The sequence below is a fragment of the Silene latifolia genome, chromosome 3, assembly GCF_048544455.1.
Source record: "Silene latifolia isolate original U9 population chromosome 3, ASM4854445v1, whole genome shotgun sequence".
In the NCBI taxonomy this organism is placed as follows: domain Eukaryota; kingdom Viridiplantae; phylum Streptophyta; class Magnoliopsida; order Caryophyllales; family Caryophyllaceae; genus Silene; species Silene latifolia.
Window position 1 is genome coordinate 31,523,273 of NC_133528.1, and position 15,421 is coordinate 31,538,693.

The 15,421-nt window shown below is 45.1% G+C and overlaps 1 protein-coding gene across 1 annotated transcript in view; it reads right to left on the reverse strand.

The window, feature by feature from the left end:
- Positions 1-12,541, reverse strand: part of LOC141647498 (putative small nuclear ribonucleoprotein G) — an 85,807-nt gene extending 73,266 nt beyond the window's left edge. The window contains exon 1 of the mRNA XM_074455712.1: positions 12,530-12,541. The gene's annotated coding sequence lies outside the window, so the exon portion shown is untranslated. The remainder of the gene's footprint in view (positions 1-12,529) is intronic.
- Positions 12,542-15,421: the final 2,880 nt, after the last annotated feature.

The following is a 15,421-nucleotide window of genomic DNA, read 5'->3' on the forward strand; positions in this document are numbered from 1 at the left end:
TTTGCATGTGAGTCACCTATCCAACCCCGTGATGCGATGTGGACTTGGTTAACTTGTCTAGGTGACCTTGATTGACCTTGTGGTAAGGCAACCCAAAAATACTTTCTATCAATTAGTTTGAAGTGCTCATTTCGAAAATTTTGTTATGTGGAAGTAATTTATTGCTAAGGAAACCTCAAATGTTATGAAATGTTGAAATGTTGAGAAATTTAGTTGTTTTGATGGAGGCGTACCACTTCGATGTGCTTTGGAGAGGGATCCATTGAATTGGGCCCCCACACGGTTGTGAATTCAACCGCCCAGAGACAGAGTGACTATCACCCCGAAAAGCTATTGTCTAGAGGTTAACCGGTTGCCTAATAAGCGATTGGCGAAAGCAAAGGACACTAGCCCGGAAGGGACAAACCCCATCTTAAATTTTTAAAATGTGAAAGTTGAATGAGGTCAATTTTGAATACTAGTCATATCCACCCGTTGTTTATAACGATTTGAGCATTTCATTCCCAAAAAGCCTTTTTGTCAAGCCACTTTGTCGAGCTTGAGACGATCCATGACCTTTACTTTTGTTGAGAATTCGAGACTTGTCATGTCATATGCTACTAGCATCATAGGGATTATCATTCCACCACCATCCGATCGCTCTTGACGAAAGTATTTGGAAATTGAGGACGAAAGTAGTCTAGTTTAACACCATTTGGAGGTGATTTAGTGCCATCCTCTTAGCCTTAGTAATTTGTTGAACTAGTATTTGTGAAGGATTATATGCTCTTAAATTTGTTCTCTTTTAGTTGCCTCCGCCACTTGATGAGGAAGTGGCTATTCCTTTTGTAGATGCATCCATTATTTGATTTTGTGTGCTTAATGTTTGGATGTGTCGCCATTTTGGCAAGACCCACCTTGCCTTGCAAGAAGGCATCCTACCTCATGGCTGTCTTGTTGTGAGTTGAAGGGGCGGAGTGAGACCCGCTAATTGTCTCATATCGGCTATGTTATTAGGTTAGTTTAAATAATGGTCCTAGTCTTTGTCACCTCTTTACTCGGGACGAGCAAAGGTTCGGTTTGGGGATATTTGATGTGACCATAATTAGCGCATATTTAGCCCCCGAATTAGCCTTGTTCCCATGCTTTTTAGTGCATATTTGGGTCATTTATTGTCTTTAGTTCTTTGTTTTGCATATTCTTTGAGATTTTGATCCCTTGGTAGGAAAGGAGTAAGAATCTTGCATTTTCATGGCAAAACGAGACTAAATTGATTGAATTCAATGACCAAGCATCAAGGAGTGAATGGATTAGAAGACCTTTGTACATATTATAGTAGTTGGGCAATGACGAGAAAGGATCCTTGCATCCCCGAGGAAATCCCCAAGGATTTTATGAAGAAAAGGGAAGAAAAGAAGAAGAAACAATGCTGAGCTACAATCCGAGCGGACTGCCCTGAATCCGCCCGTCCTCCACAAGCACAATCTGTGCGTTTTCCTTCAAAGACGCCCGGACAGCAGCCAGAGAATCCGCCCGGATTCTCCCAAAGACGCCCGTCTTCCCCTGCTACAATCCGCCCGTCCCGACACCAATACGCCCGGATTCCAGTCCAGCGCAATTTCGTCTTCTTCAAGCTTGAAAGAAAGAAGCCCTTCATTCGAAAAATACCGGCGTCTCCCTGCTCAATCTAAAAAGTGTAATTACTAGTTTAGCCCTTAGTTAACCCTAATGCATCCACCTAATTTCCACTATAAATACCCCATTAGTCTAATTAGAAGAGCATGTTCTTCTTATCAATAATTAGAGTAGTTAATATCAATCAAATCTCTCTTTAGTTTTGTAATCTACAATTAATCAAGTTTTAATACAAGTTTTATTTCCTTAATCTCTCTTTTGTTCATCCATTATTTTGGGTAATTGAAGATTATTTGGGTTATTATTGGGAGATTGACAACCTCTCAATCAAGCATCAAGTACTTCTTTTATTCTTTGCTTTATTATTGGAATCATTAGTAGGTATAATTCTCTTAATCTCTTTTTAATTATTGCTAATTACTTTCATTTATTCATCATGTTTCCTTTTGTTGGTATGATTGACAACCTTGCTAGCATGATCAACATGATAATGAGTGAGTAGTGACCTAGCTAGGGTTAATGGGTAATTAGGGGAAACCAACATGGGGAATGATTCATGCTTAAAATAATATGCTTTAATGGTTTATTTGCTTGATTGTTTTGATCTCAACTCATGCACATGTTATGTTTGATGAAATGTGAGCCTATGAATCCTTGCATTTTTTACCCATCACCTATCTTTTCAATGAGACTTGTAAGACATAAACCAACTCGAGTCTCATTAGACCATGCATGTTGTTGAGTAGGGAAGATTAAGTCGACTTGTAGGTGTTGTACAATCTAATCGATTCGGCTCCGGGACCCAAACTTTCCTAGGATTGTAAGATATAACCCAACTCAATCCATCACAACAATAATTGCTTGCTTATAATTTGAGAAAATGTTTGTATGATCAATTCCCATGATTCCCCTATGACTCCATGATACCCTAGTGCTTTTTATCAATTGCTTACAACCCTTTTAATTCATCTTGCTTATTTACTTTCATTGCTATTTAGTTTAGTGACCTTCTACATCAACCCAAATTGTGACACCCCTAAGACACCACTAGTTCCATTAGAAATCTCATCTCAATTCCCGTCCCTTGGGATCCGACCTTTACTTGCCTCTTTACTAATTGTAGAGTTGTTTGTGAAGTTATAAATTGTGTTTTGATTCGGACGTGACCCAACGACAACATCTATTCAATTGTGAACACGAAACCGGACCAATGAATCTGGGAAATCTTAGTATTGAAGGTTTTGAATGGTTTGTTTTTTTGTGGTTGAAATGTTTTATTTTCGAAATTGTTTTCAGATTTCCGACGTAAAGTTGTACACGAACTGTCGATCAAACGCCGCGTTTCCAAAGCATGTTATAGTCTGATAATCATCGGGTGTTTGTTGGAGTCTCAGCAGATACCGGGTATCTACAGAGCCCCCACTTTGACTGAGGCTTGGATAGAGCGAATGTCAAAGTAGAGCCCCCAGGTCAATCGAAGATTACAACCTGGAGACCCAAGCGACGTCGAGGCGGCTCGAAAGGATTTGGGCCAAGGACTTGCCGCCGTGAAGGGCGACGCCAAGGCGACTCGAGGGTACGAGCCAAGGTCCTGTCGTTGGGAACAGTTTAGAGTCTGTCGACTGTCCGTGTGGGTCGTTTAAAGTCCGTTAGACTACGTACAAAGGCTCGCCAGCCATAAGAAGGAGTCATACCAGAGGCATCTTCGGATATGTCCTTACACGTTTGCGGACAACGGCTCGCCAGCTATGGTGCGTATATGAGGAGGGCTCGCCAGTCGCAGCGCGTAGTAAGGCTCGCCAGCCATGGGGCGTATATGAGGAGGGCTCGCCAGCTGCGATACGTTGTAAGGCTCGCCAGCCATGGTGCGTATATGAGTAGGGCTCGCCAGCCGCGATGCGTTGTAAGGCTCGCCAGCCATGAGGCGTATATGAGGAGGGCTCGCCCGCCGCGGTGCGTTGTAAGGCTCGCCAGCCATGGGGCGTATATGAGGAGGGCTCGCCAGCCGCGGTGCGTTGTAAGGCTCGCCAGCCATGAGGCGTATATGAGGAGGGCTCGCCAGCCGCGATGCGTAGTAAGGCTCGCCAGCCATGATGCGTACCTGAGGAGGGCTCGCCAGCCGCGATGCGTAGTAAGGCTCGCCAGCCATGATGCGGCGGTTAATTGACCGTGAGAATAGCCCCGTTGGATGGGCTTGTTTTGAAAGTAGCGGACTCAAGATGCCGCCGTGGAAATAGTGAATTTAAATTTCACTATCATTGTTTTTGAAATAAGCGGGTTACGCGAGGAAGCCCCCTTGTTGGTATTTGAAGGAATAGCGAATTTTGAATCTTCACTACTCGTTTTTGAATTTGAAGTGGCAGTTTTAATCGCCGTATGTTTGAATTTTGAAAGAAATAACGAATTTTAAATTTTCGCTATTACGTTTGGAGTGACGGTTTATGTTGCCGTCGTTGACATGTGAAGGAAATAGTGAATTTTGAATTTTCACTATTACTTTGAAAATGATGGTTTATGTTGCTGCCGTTGACATGTGTGGTGAAAATAGTGGAATTTGATTTCCAACTATTATTTTGAAAATGACGGTTTTAATTACCGCCGTTTGAAATTTGGAGAAATAGTGAATTTGAATTTTCACTATTTGTTTTGAAAAATGACGGTTTTAATTACCGTCGTTGAAAATTTGCAGAAATAGTGAATTTGAATTTTCACTATTATTTTGAAAATGACGGTTTTAATTGCCGTCGTTCGAAATTTGAAGAAATAGTGAATTTGAATTTTCACTATTATTTTTTGAAGTGAAAATGGCAGTTTTGATCGCCGTTTGTTTGAAATTTTTGAAAATAGCGAATTTTGAGTTTTCACTATTTGCTTTTGTATTTGAAAAATGACGGTCCTTAATGTCGTCATTGAAAATTTGAGGTTCGTTATGTTGAAATTGGGCCAAAGCCCAAAATTTCGCTGAAAGAGAGAGTGCCCCATTGAGGCGCGAGCAGCCTGGCGAGACAAGGGAGCTTCCCTATTTTTCTGTAAAAGACGCGAGAATGGTTCGCATACCATTCTCACATATCATCTTCAAACCCTCGACAAAACACAAAAATCCGCCATTGTTTGACCTTTGCTTACTTCCATTCGTGCCATTATCAACAATGTCATCTCAAGGTATGTATTTCCTCTCGAATCCATTTGAATCTGTTGGTCCTTTAGCTAAATTGAATTAGGGCGAAAATTTTACCCTAGAAAATCGATTTGGGCGTTTTTGATTGAGCCCGTTTCGAGTGAAATTGATGATTGCATTAGGTTAGAAACCTGTTTAGGAGTATAGGGGTGCTTTTAGTTTGCATTTTGGTCCCCGTTCCCGCTCTCTATGCTCGAAAAACGTGAGTGAGGCGGAGAAACCGTCTCATCTCACAATGCCAAGTTTATTTGCTTGGGTAATGGGTCCCACTAGGTTACATTGTAGTCGGGAAAGACCGTATTTGCCATTGTGGACCTTTGTTGGGTATTGTGGGCAAAATTGGAATTTTTGCCTTTTGTGACGGTCTTATGTCTGACAAAATAAGCGCCTATTTGGCCTTGAATTGAGTCAGTTTGCCTTGAAATGGACTTTATTGGTAGTTTAGGTCGCTCTGAGGCGTGATAAAATCACGTTGCCTTTTTGTGGTCGTATTTTGAAAATTTGACCGGTTTGCGTTCAAATTGGTGTAGAAATTGCCTTTTTGAGCCGTGGAAAAATAATCCATTGTATCGGGAATGTATTTTGGTTCATTGGCGGACCTTGTATGGGTCTTGGGGTGCCGTTTTTTTTGTTGTGGTTGTTTTGACTCGTCTTTTGCTTGAAAAGACGGGCGAGTCGTTCTTTGTGCGTTTTTTGTAAATTGTTTTGTTTGGTTGGGTTTGGGCGGGATTGCCCTTGTTCTGCTTTGCAGATTTTTTTTGTCCATTTTACGCCGTCGTAATGCCGAAATTTCGGCTGACGTTCTTTGTTTGTAGGAGAGTGTTCGGGACAGGCTGGGTTCCTTGCGGCGACTTTTGAGGAGTTGATTGGGACAGGGCCGGTTAGCACTCCGGTTAGTGCACCCGCCGCGATAGTGGAGGATGCTTCCGAGGAGGAGGGACCCCTGAGGAGACTGTTGGGGCCGAGAGGGCCATTGAGGAGCGTGGGGAGCCCGTTGTTGGGGCTACTGGCGTTGAGAGAGCTCAGATTGGGTCTGAGGCTGGTACCTCTGGGAGGAGGGTTTCTACGAGGAGGCGTCGTCCTCGGCCGACCAGACGAACGTTACGGAACGTCGCTAGGATCGTTGAGATGCCTTCTATCCGGCACGTTGAGTCTCGTGGTCAGAAGAGACGGAGGTCGGAGACGGTTGAGAACGATGCTGACGTCGCGAGTTGGGACGCTAGACGGGTTACAGCCCCGCGGGGGCTGAACCTGCGGGCGGTGCCTGCTTGGGCTGACGGTTTCGACGGTAGCCAGCTGTTGCTTTGACTAGACAGGCACATCTCCTACCGTGCTCACGAGGGTTTGGTGAGTCGTGTCACCTGTTCGAACTTTCGTCACCTTTGGAGTATCAGACCTGAATAGGTGTTCTGACGTTGTTTGTTTTTGATTTCAGGAGATCGGCACCATGAGGACTTTCTCGGGCTTCACTACCTGCCTGGGTCTTCACGATGTTCTCCGAGTCGGGAGGAGGGCGTTGATAGAGAGGTCGGCTTTTGGGCCGTTGGTGGCCGCTTGGCGGGATATTCACAAGTCCTCGATTAGGTCGAACCTGTGTCTGATCCATGCCATGTTGGATCGGTACTGGGATACGACGTCGTCGTCGTTTCACATGGATTTTGGGGAGGTTGGCGTGACCTTAGAAGATTTTGCCATGATATCCGGCCTCTCTTGCGGCGAGACGCCTGTTGAGTTTACAGAGACACCGGAGAGGGAGTCTTCTCCTGCGGTTACTCGTCTGATCGGTACTGTTTTGCCTGAGCCTTCTGACGTTACTCCGTACCTGATCGCGAGTTCGTATGTGAGATACCACTTCAGAGAGAGAGAGAGAGAGAGTGGCGGGTGCTGCTCCGACGCCAGTGGCGAGTCCGGAGGCTGAGGCTAGAGCTGACGCGTAGGAGACGTGGTTGTGGTTGTGGTACTTCTTTGGTGCCACGTACTTTGGTGACAAGGGTGAGCGCTTGTCGACCAAGGTGCTTCCCCTCCTTGCTGACCTTGACACTTTGGGTTAGCTTGACTGGGTTACGCCGACTTTGGCGAGTTTTACCCGGTACATGCATGCAGCGGTGCGTCCGGAGGCAGTGGGGGATGGTAGTACCCCTGCTTTTGTTGGTCCCGTCCTCATCTTGGAGGTACGAGCCTTTTTTTTTTGTAGTTTTTGAGTTTGATTTTGATTTTGATTTTGATTTTGGCAATTTTTGAGCGATTGGCTGATTTGTGTTTGCTGTGTTTGATTACAGGCTTGGTTGTATGCTTACTTCACCCCTCTGCGCCCGGGGACTACCAGCGGTGTCCCTTTGGCCTACCCTGCTGTGAGGGGTTGGACGGTGGCTCGGAATAAGTCGATTAAGTCGACTTACGAGGACTGCAAGCGTCGTGTGAACAAAATTCGAGTTGCTGACGTAAGTTGTTATCCCTTACTCCTTCGTCTTTATAGAAACAGATAAAGATAGAATGACTAGGTAGCTTAGGAAGTTCCCAGTCGGCTGAGTAGCTTTGTTTTGAATGCAGTTTGTCGGGTGGCCTTGGGAGCACTACACGGATGTGTCGGTCGCTGTCAGGGAGCGTATACGGCCTCGCAGTTCCCAGCGTTTGTACTTGGAGACGGCGATCGAGCCGGTTTGGTACTTGGGCGAGCGTTTAGCTCGTCAGTGCCTCACCGAGACTTTCATGGTACCGGTCGATCCGCCTAGGGTGTTGTTCCAGGAGTTGACTCCTGACGAGGTTGAGGAGCACCTTCACGGTCAGGGAGGTTAGGAGCTGTTGCTGCGGGACGTCGACTATAACACCTTTCGGTTGTCGAGGCTTGGCTGGTACCCGATCGAGGTATGTTTTCCTCTATTCTTTTACTTTCATTACCTCTGATAGGAGGATTTGTTATCTCTGATACGAATCCAAATTGCAGGGAGTCGACATGCTGATGAGGACTCAGGCCCCAGTTTTCCCGGCAGAGACCACCTTTCAGGGGCCGGGTGGTGAGGAGCTACAGCTGCGCTTACCAGAGCCTGCGGTTGCCGAGGTGACCGACGTTAGCATGGAGTGGAGGTTGGTCGTTCTGAGGGTGAGTTCCTGACCTGAACATTTTTCCTCATTCGTGTTTTGCCTTGCATTGCATTGAAGGACCTTTTTGGCTGTAGGTGACGATAGTTAGTCATCAGGCTTTGTGGCAGATGGCTAACCGCTGGAGGCGCTTGCTGGTGACCTGGCTGCGAGGGAGGCTCGGCTTTCTCAGGTACTTTTTGCATGCTATTTTTGTGTATTTTGTGTTGCATTTCACGTTTTTAGATCCTGACGATCTGTATTGTGTTTTGCAGGGTACTGCGGATCCGGCGGAGCTTGCTCGGGTCCGTGCTGAGTTGGATACAGCCAGGTCGATGATCGAGGCCCAGGGGTTGGGGATCACCCGTCGAGACCAGGAGTTGAGGCGTCGTGAGGACGAGCTACGGAGCCGAGATGCGGAGATTGCCTTTCTCAGGGCTCAGTTGGCTGCAGCGGAGGAGCTTCGCGTCGTGATGGAGTAGGAGACCCTGGAGAGTTCTCCGAGAGGGAGTCTGAGCAGATGGTAGTGTCTGCCTTGGCGGCGACTCCTCCTAAGACCGGGACTGGTCCGACGGGAGGTGCTGAGCAGTTGTAGTTTGCTTGTCCGTGTCTTGGACTCTTGTTTGTACATATTTACATTTTGCGTGAGGCGGTTTGTATATATGTGTTTTTGGATTGTGGTTCATTTTGTGATTTTTGGCTTTTTTGTGTTGTGTTTCGGAGGAGCGTTGTCGGCTGTCAATTCCCCTTTTGCTTTGCACTAGTTCCTGCATCGTCAGTGTAGAGAAACAGGCAACAGGTAGCACGTACGCATAAATGTAGACACGTAAAAAGCATTTGATCGAAAACAAAATTTAACCACGACGACTCGAAGTTAAAACTGAATTCTGGAATTTGAAATGAATTTTGAAAATTTGCGACAAGTCGTCACGTTTGGACTCCAAAAGGAATTGTTTTGAAATTTGAGCAATTAATTCTTGTCTTGAATTAAATTGCGTCGGAATTATTGAAATTGATTTGTGACTCGATAAAAAATTCAAACTCAAACCGTCAGGGATGAATTTTAGAAAACATTTTTGCGAGTGTATTTGGTTTGATTTTTGTGAGACCAAGACTCGAATTTGTGAGTGCTTGAAATTTTGAGGAAAACTGACGTCGTGTTATCAATTTTCAGTATTTATTTGATGGGAAAATTGCGAAAAAAGCCGAAAATTTTTCGGAATTTCGAGTGACATGGAAACGATCCATCGCGGATCGGGGCGACAAGTCTTTCCCCCCTTTAAAAAAAGAAAGAAAAATCCGTATGTTTAAAGCTGCGTCATGGAAACCGTGTCGGATTTTGTAAAGCGCGAAAACAAGGAAATGTGAGTGTGAGGAAACACAAAATGTCCTGGACCATCCCGAAGAGGCGCGAGCGTTCTGGCCGGGAGGTTTGAGGTGTCAGGAGAAAACACAACTTAAAAGAGACAAGTCAAAGCGGGAATCCTGGGAGAGGGCCTAAAGAGGCGCGAGCGGCCTGGCGATGGGAGCCAGCTCTCCTTTTTTTTCTGAAAAACGCGCTGATTGTTTTTGTATAAATAGTGATGTTTGTGCTTCATTGTTTCATCATCCGAAACACAAAAACATCTCTACAAAACCTCTTCTTCTTCTTCCACAAAATATTTCATGGATGCCTTTGAGAATGCGTTGCGACAATGGTGCCGGGATTTGTCGCCTCCCGAAAAGTATCAACTCATTTGCATGGGAGTTGGTCAATTGTTGGTGCTTCGTCAAGTCAAGGTGCAATCCTCATTTCTCGAAGCATGCTATCGGTTTTGGGATTCGAAACACCATGTTTTCGTCTTCCCGAAAGGTGAAATTTGTCCATTAGCCGAAGAAGTTGGAGCCATTGGTGGGTGGCCCGGTTGTGTTCCGGTGCTTCCTCCGACTCGGTTATGCTACAAGGAGAAATTTCATTCAATGTTGGGCTTGTCGACGAGTCAAGTCAACTTCCTTCTTACTCCACATGGCGTGGATATGTTGGCTCTTATCAACATCTTTTCGAACCGATTAGATGCCAATGTTTCGGAGGTGGCTAGGAGAAGGCCTCTTGCCTTTTGCCTTGTCCATGTGTACCTCTTTGTTGATGCTTTGAAAAGGAGGGGCCAAAATGCTATGGTAGCATGACCCTAGTTCATGTGGTTGAGCAAATGGAGCACGGTAGAGATCCGTCATGGTTGGTGCATAGCGAGATCATCCAAGCTTTGGACAAGGAAGGCTCTTGTGGAGAAGCTCCTTCATTTGGATCCCCAAGGATTCTTCAACTGTGGCTATTGGAGAAGCTAAGGTATGTAGAGCCTCTGGTTGATTCTTCTTCTTATTCCTTCCGTCACCTTACTATGAGTAAGAAGTTGTACCCGGATAGCTTTGCTTCCACCGAGGCTTATTGGGCCGCAAGATTGGTGGAGGAGGGTGGTCCTCATATCCGTTGGGTGGTGCCATAATGGCACTTGAGGTCCTTCACAGGGTTGCCCGCTTCGGGTGCTAGTCCCCGTTCTTTGATTGTGGTGGGTTTGAAGGTTGCTTCCTTCATTTATACCGAAAGGCTCATGAGGCAAATGGGGCGTCAACAAAAGGTGCCCGCTCAAGATACCCTTGTCCAAGAGAATGTTTTCCCGAACTCCGAGCTTGTGGAGATCTTTGAAAGATGGTGGGCCACTCGGCCGCTATGGGAGGTGCCAAACCCCGTTGCCACGACATGGGTGACTCCCGCTTATGTCAAGTGGTCAAGAGCTCCGTCCTTGGAAGAGAGATCCAAGTTTCGTAAGGACGAGGTTGTCGACTTGAAGTATCGAGAGGTTGGAAAGGCCAACCGTGCCTTCTTTGAGGATTGTGTTGGTGGAGCTAGCCCGGATGTGATAAGGCCATAAAAGAGGAGAAGCTCGGGTCCCAAGAATGTAGTGGCCGTGCATGGGCTCGTTTCGGGCCGAACATGGGGTCTTGCAATAGACCGGAGGCCGTCGTCGTCTTAGATCCGTTGAGGATCCGTTCCGAGGAGGAAATCCATGCTAGGCGGACCAACAAGAAGAATAAGGGGAAGATGTACCCCGAGGGAAAAGGCAAGGGTAAAATGGAAGAGTGAGGACCTCCATTACCCACTTTATTATTATGTTGTATTAGTGTTGTGAGTTTTTATTATGTTGTACTAGCTATGTTTTGTGTATTTTGTGCTAGTTTTATTATGTGAGGTGTTTTAGTCGACACCTTAGCTTTGGCAAGTTGTAGACTCGTCGAGATTTATTTGTTGTTGAAGTTGTAATCCCTCCCATCATTAATTAAATAAGAGGATTGCTTGTGTCGAAAATTGTGAACACTTATTTCTTCCATCCATTTTGTAAAGGCAATTCGGTTTGAATCGTCCTAAACATTTGCACTTAGGAAAGTGGGATTTTTCTAGGAAGGGAGAAAGGCTTCTTTTTTGTGTTTTTTTGTGGGGAAAGGGAATGTTCTTTCCTTTCTTCTTTATGATGGGGATGTTTTTTGATTATGGGGATGGTTGTATCCTTCTTGTGTAAGAAAGGACTGCCTACGTATCCACCTAAAGAGGTGTAATCAAACCATGATCGTAGTTCGAAATGTTTTGTAAATTTTTATTGGGTTTTGTGGTTGTATCCCTCATGCATAAGAAGGACTGCCTACGTATCCACCTGAAAAGGTAAAATCAAACCATGCTCCTAGTTCAGGGTTTTTTTTGTTTTAGTGCAAATGGACGCTGCCTTTGACAGATCAAAGGACATTCGAAACGGGCAAGGTGCCGCAACTTAGACTCGATAAAACATGCAATTTCAAATCAGAACGCGTTGAGGAACTTGACTTGAAAAGGATTGAGGTGGTTGGTAGTTGTAGAACTAGGCTTAGGTCGTTGGTTGCTATGTTTCAAGGGTAGTATTTCTTGAGTTGGTTTAGGTTGGTCGGGTTTGTAAAATCCTCCCCGTCTAGGTCACTCAGTCTCACTGCGCCCCCCGAAAGTATTTTCTTGACCAGGTATGGCCCGGCCCAGTTAGGTTTGAATTTTTCCCTCGGATCGACGGGTAGTGGTGCTCGGACCTACTTGAGGACCAAGTCGCCTTCCTGTATGTTCCTGGGTTTGACCTTCTTGTTGAATGCCCGTTGTATACGTCGTTGGTATAGCTGGACGTTGTGCAAGGCGTTGAGCCGCCGCTCGTCTAGAAGACTGATGCGTGTCTTTTATATAAGGTTTTCACCTCATTTTTACACGCATTTCTGTGCTTTTTATGTAGCATCTGGCTACAAATACCCCCGAATATTCTACTTTGGCCCGTTTATTGTAATTTGCAGGAATTGACCGAGGAGGAGCTAAATCGAGCCTTAATTGTCCCAATTGTACGCATTCATGGGAGATAAGGAACCGGAGCTTAGGAATCTTACACTTGGAGGACGCATGAGCTGAGTAAAGGAAGAATTTCAAGAGCTGACGCACCTATGTAGCTCGATCGAGTGGTTTTACTGCTCGATCGAATGCTTTATACACTCAAGACTGGTCGATCGACCAGATTAAGGAGTCGATCGAGGAAGTTCAGCAAGCAGTGCTCGATCGAGAGGTTGTCCTGCCTCGATCGAGTGATTTGGCCCTCGATCGAGTGATCATTCTCCTCGATCGAGGGGTTTTCGAGTGCTTTTGGTTTATTTCCGCCTAATCTTTAATGGGCTTTTGTAATCAGTCCATAGATTAGGTTTAAGACAGTTTTTCAGTATAAGACTGAGGAGAACATCACGTTACTCCTATCACTTCACTACGCACATTTCCGACTGCTACTCTTGTTACTGTTCTTTGGATTTCTATTCTCTACATTTGGTCACTCAGATTCGGTATTATTAATCTAATCTATTTCTTAATCATTTTTACTGTTTTTAATTCCTTTCTCTCTTGCTTATTAATTGTTCAATCGATCTCTTAATAGTCTGTCATCATGTTTAGTTTTAATTATTTAGTTATTGCAATTGTCAATCCGATAATTATGAGTAGCTAATTTCCTATGCTAAGACTATAGGGGATCCATGATTTGAAGGGAGAGTAATCGTTTCACTAGGTTAATACCAGTACCGTCTTTGTTGTTTAAGTGCTACATATAATTGTAATTGCCTAATTGAGTCGACGCAATTAGACCCTTATTCTCAGTGGACCTTGACCTGGACCGAAAGGTTGGAAGAGGCAGACTAGTAGCGAACAATAGAGTATTGCAGCGAGGGCGAAAGTTAAACTGTTTACACTTTAGGGTGAATTAAGGACCGAAAGGTGACATTCGCTACCCCTTGGACCGTATTGTATTGACCTGGGACCTATATTACTCAACCAGATAATTATGGTGAACCGTTTGTCTTAGCTTTTCTCTTTTATCTGTTAAACTCCTTCCTTTATTCCTTTTTCCTTATTCTCTTAGTTTAGAAATCACATTTTATAAACCCCCAATTTGGTTACTTAGACGAACTTGAATTTAGCCGACAAATTCCTACCTCTCTGTGGATTCGACCCGACTTCCCTAGCTATATTAGTTAGTTGGAACCAGTTGGTTATTTTTGACAGGTACGCGACAGACGTGTCAAATTTTGGCGCCGTTGCCGGGGAGGTGGCGCATAGTTGTTGCTTTAATTAATTTTGTCTTTTTGTCTCGAGGAATTTATTCCTTGGGACTATCTCATTTTCTGCAAAGTTTTGACCAGTTTTGCAGATAAGCCGTTGTTTTGGAAGTTGTTTGCCAAAATGCCTACGATTACAGAGCATACAGAGCCATGTGGAAGATGTGGTGAAGAAGGGCACGATCTTTATGAATGTACGTCAAGTATAGAGCGCGCCCTTGCATATAAGAAGTTCAAGCAGGGAGTTCCTTTCTCCCAGCTATATGACGAGATAAAAAGCGTTTCTACCCCTTCTACACCCATACCACAACCGGTCTCTCCTTCTTCAAGAGAAGCAATTGCCGAATTGAAATCCATCATGTTGAGTAGGTCACAGCAATCTGATGCTGTTATATCGGAGTTGAAAGAACAAGTCGCGCAGTTAACACTCGCGAAGGACCAAACCAAGACCCCTCCAATTTGCGATCCCGTCAGTGCCATGAATTCTCAAAATGACCTTATTCATGGAGAGGATGAGGTTTTGGCAGCTGATGATGACTCAGATGATGATCTAGACGAGTTCCTGCAAGAAATACTTGCTGCGTGTGCAGTAACCACTCGATCGAGCAACTCATCCACTCGATCGAGCAGTTCTAATCATCCAGTCACTCGATCGAGTGACTGTGGCGGTCGATCGAGAAGTACAGAACTCCAAGTTGGTCGATCGAGTAACTATGCTGAGGAAAACGTTCGATCGAGTGCCAAGACTGGTCGATCGAATGAAATTGAAGAAGAGACTGGTCGATCGACCAGTCAAAGTGTTCGACCTAGTGCTTTAAGTGGCGGGAATCCTAATTTATTATCTAATACCGCCACCGTGTCATCTTCCCCTGCTGTGGAGATGTCACGAATTGATAAGGGTAAAGGAAAGGTTGCGGGACCACTCATCGCTACCAGGGTACCCTTCCCGAGCCGTCTGAAGGACGCAAGGATCGCAACTTGATATGGTAAGTTCGTGGACATCGTGAAGAACCTTGTGTAATCTGTCCCTTTTTTCGAACTTGTTACTCAAGTACCCACTTACGCCAAGTTTATGAAGGATATCGTGACGCGTAAGAGAAATTTGAGCGAATTTGAGACGATTTCATTTATGGAAGAGTCTAGTAACTCTTTGTTAAATAAGGCCCCTCCGAAAATGAAAGACCGGGCAGCTTTTCTATTACCTGTGTCATAGGTAATATGGTTATTGATAAGGCCCCTCGTGATTTAGGTGCCGAGTGTCGGTGTCATGCCCCTTCCTCGTCTCGCAAGAAATTGAAGATGAGTCACTTCAAGGTGACTAACATTACCCTACAGATGGCTGATAGATCTGTTAGGAGACCTTTAGGTGTCTTGGAGGATGTGCCTGTGAAAATAGGCAAGCTATACATCCCAGTAGATTTCATTGTTTTGGATATAGCCGAGGACACCCGGACCCAAATTATTTTAGGAAGACCGTTCCTTTGTACAGCTGGGGCCGTTATTGATGTTAGACAAGGGCGTCTGACTCTTGCAGTAGGGGATGACGCTATCACATTCAGTTTGCCCAGTACTTTAGCCCACCCAATGATAGAGGACACTTGCTATTCGGTCGATATCATTGATGAGTCTATTTATGACTTCTGGTCGGGTTCTTTTATGAAGGACCCACTGGAGGCTCTCATGCTTTTTGATGAGTGTGCAGATAGCCCAGGGGACGATGACGCTGCATTGGACTTGCTTGTTGATGAATTAGATGAGCATGAGGGAGAGCAGGTGGAACAAATGATCAGCACTCTTTGCTCCATTGAGGTAAAGGTACCGGAACGTAAGCCTCTCCCATCTCATCTTAAATATGCCTTTCTAGACGATACAGAGCAAAGATATCCGGTCATCGTTAGTGCCAAGCTTAGTGAT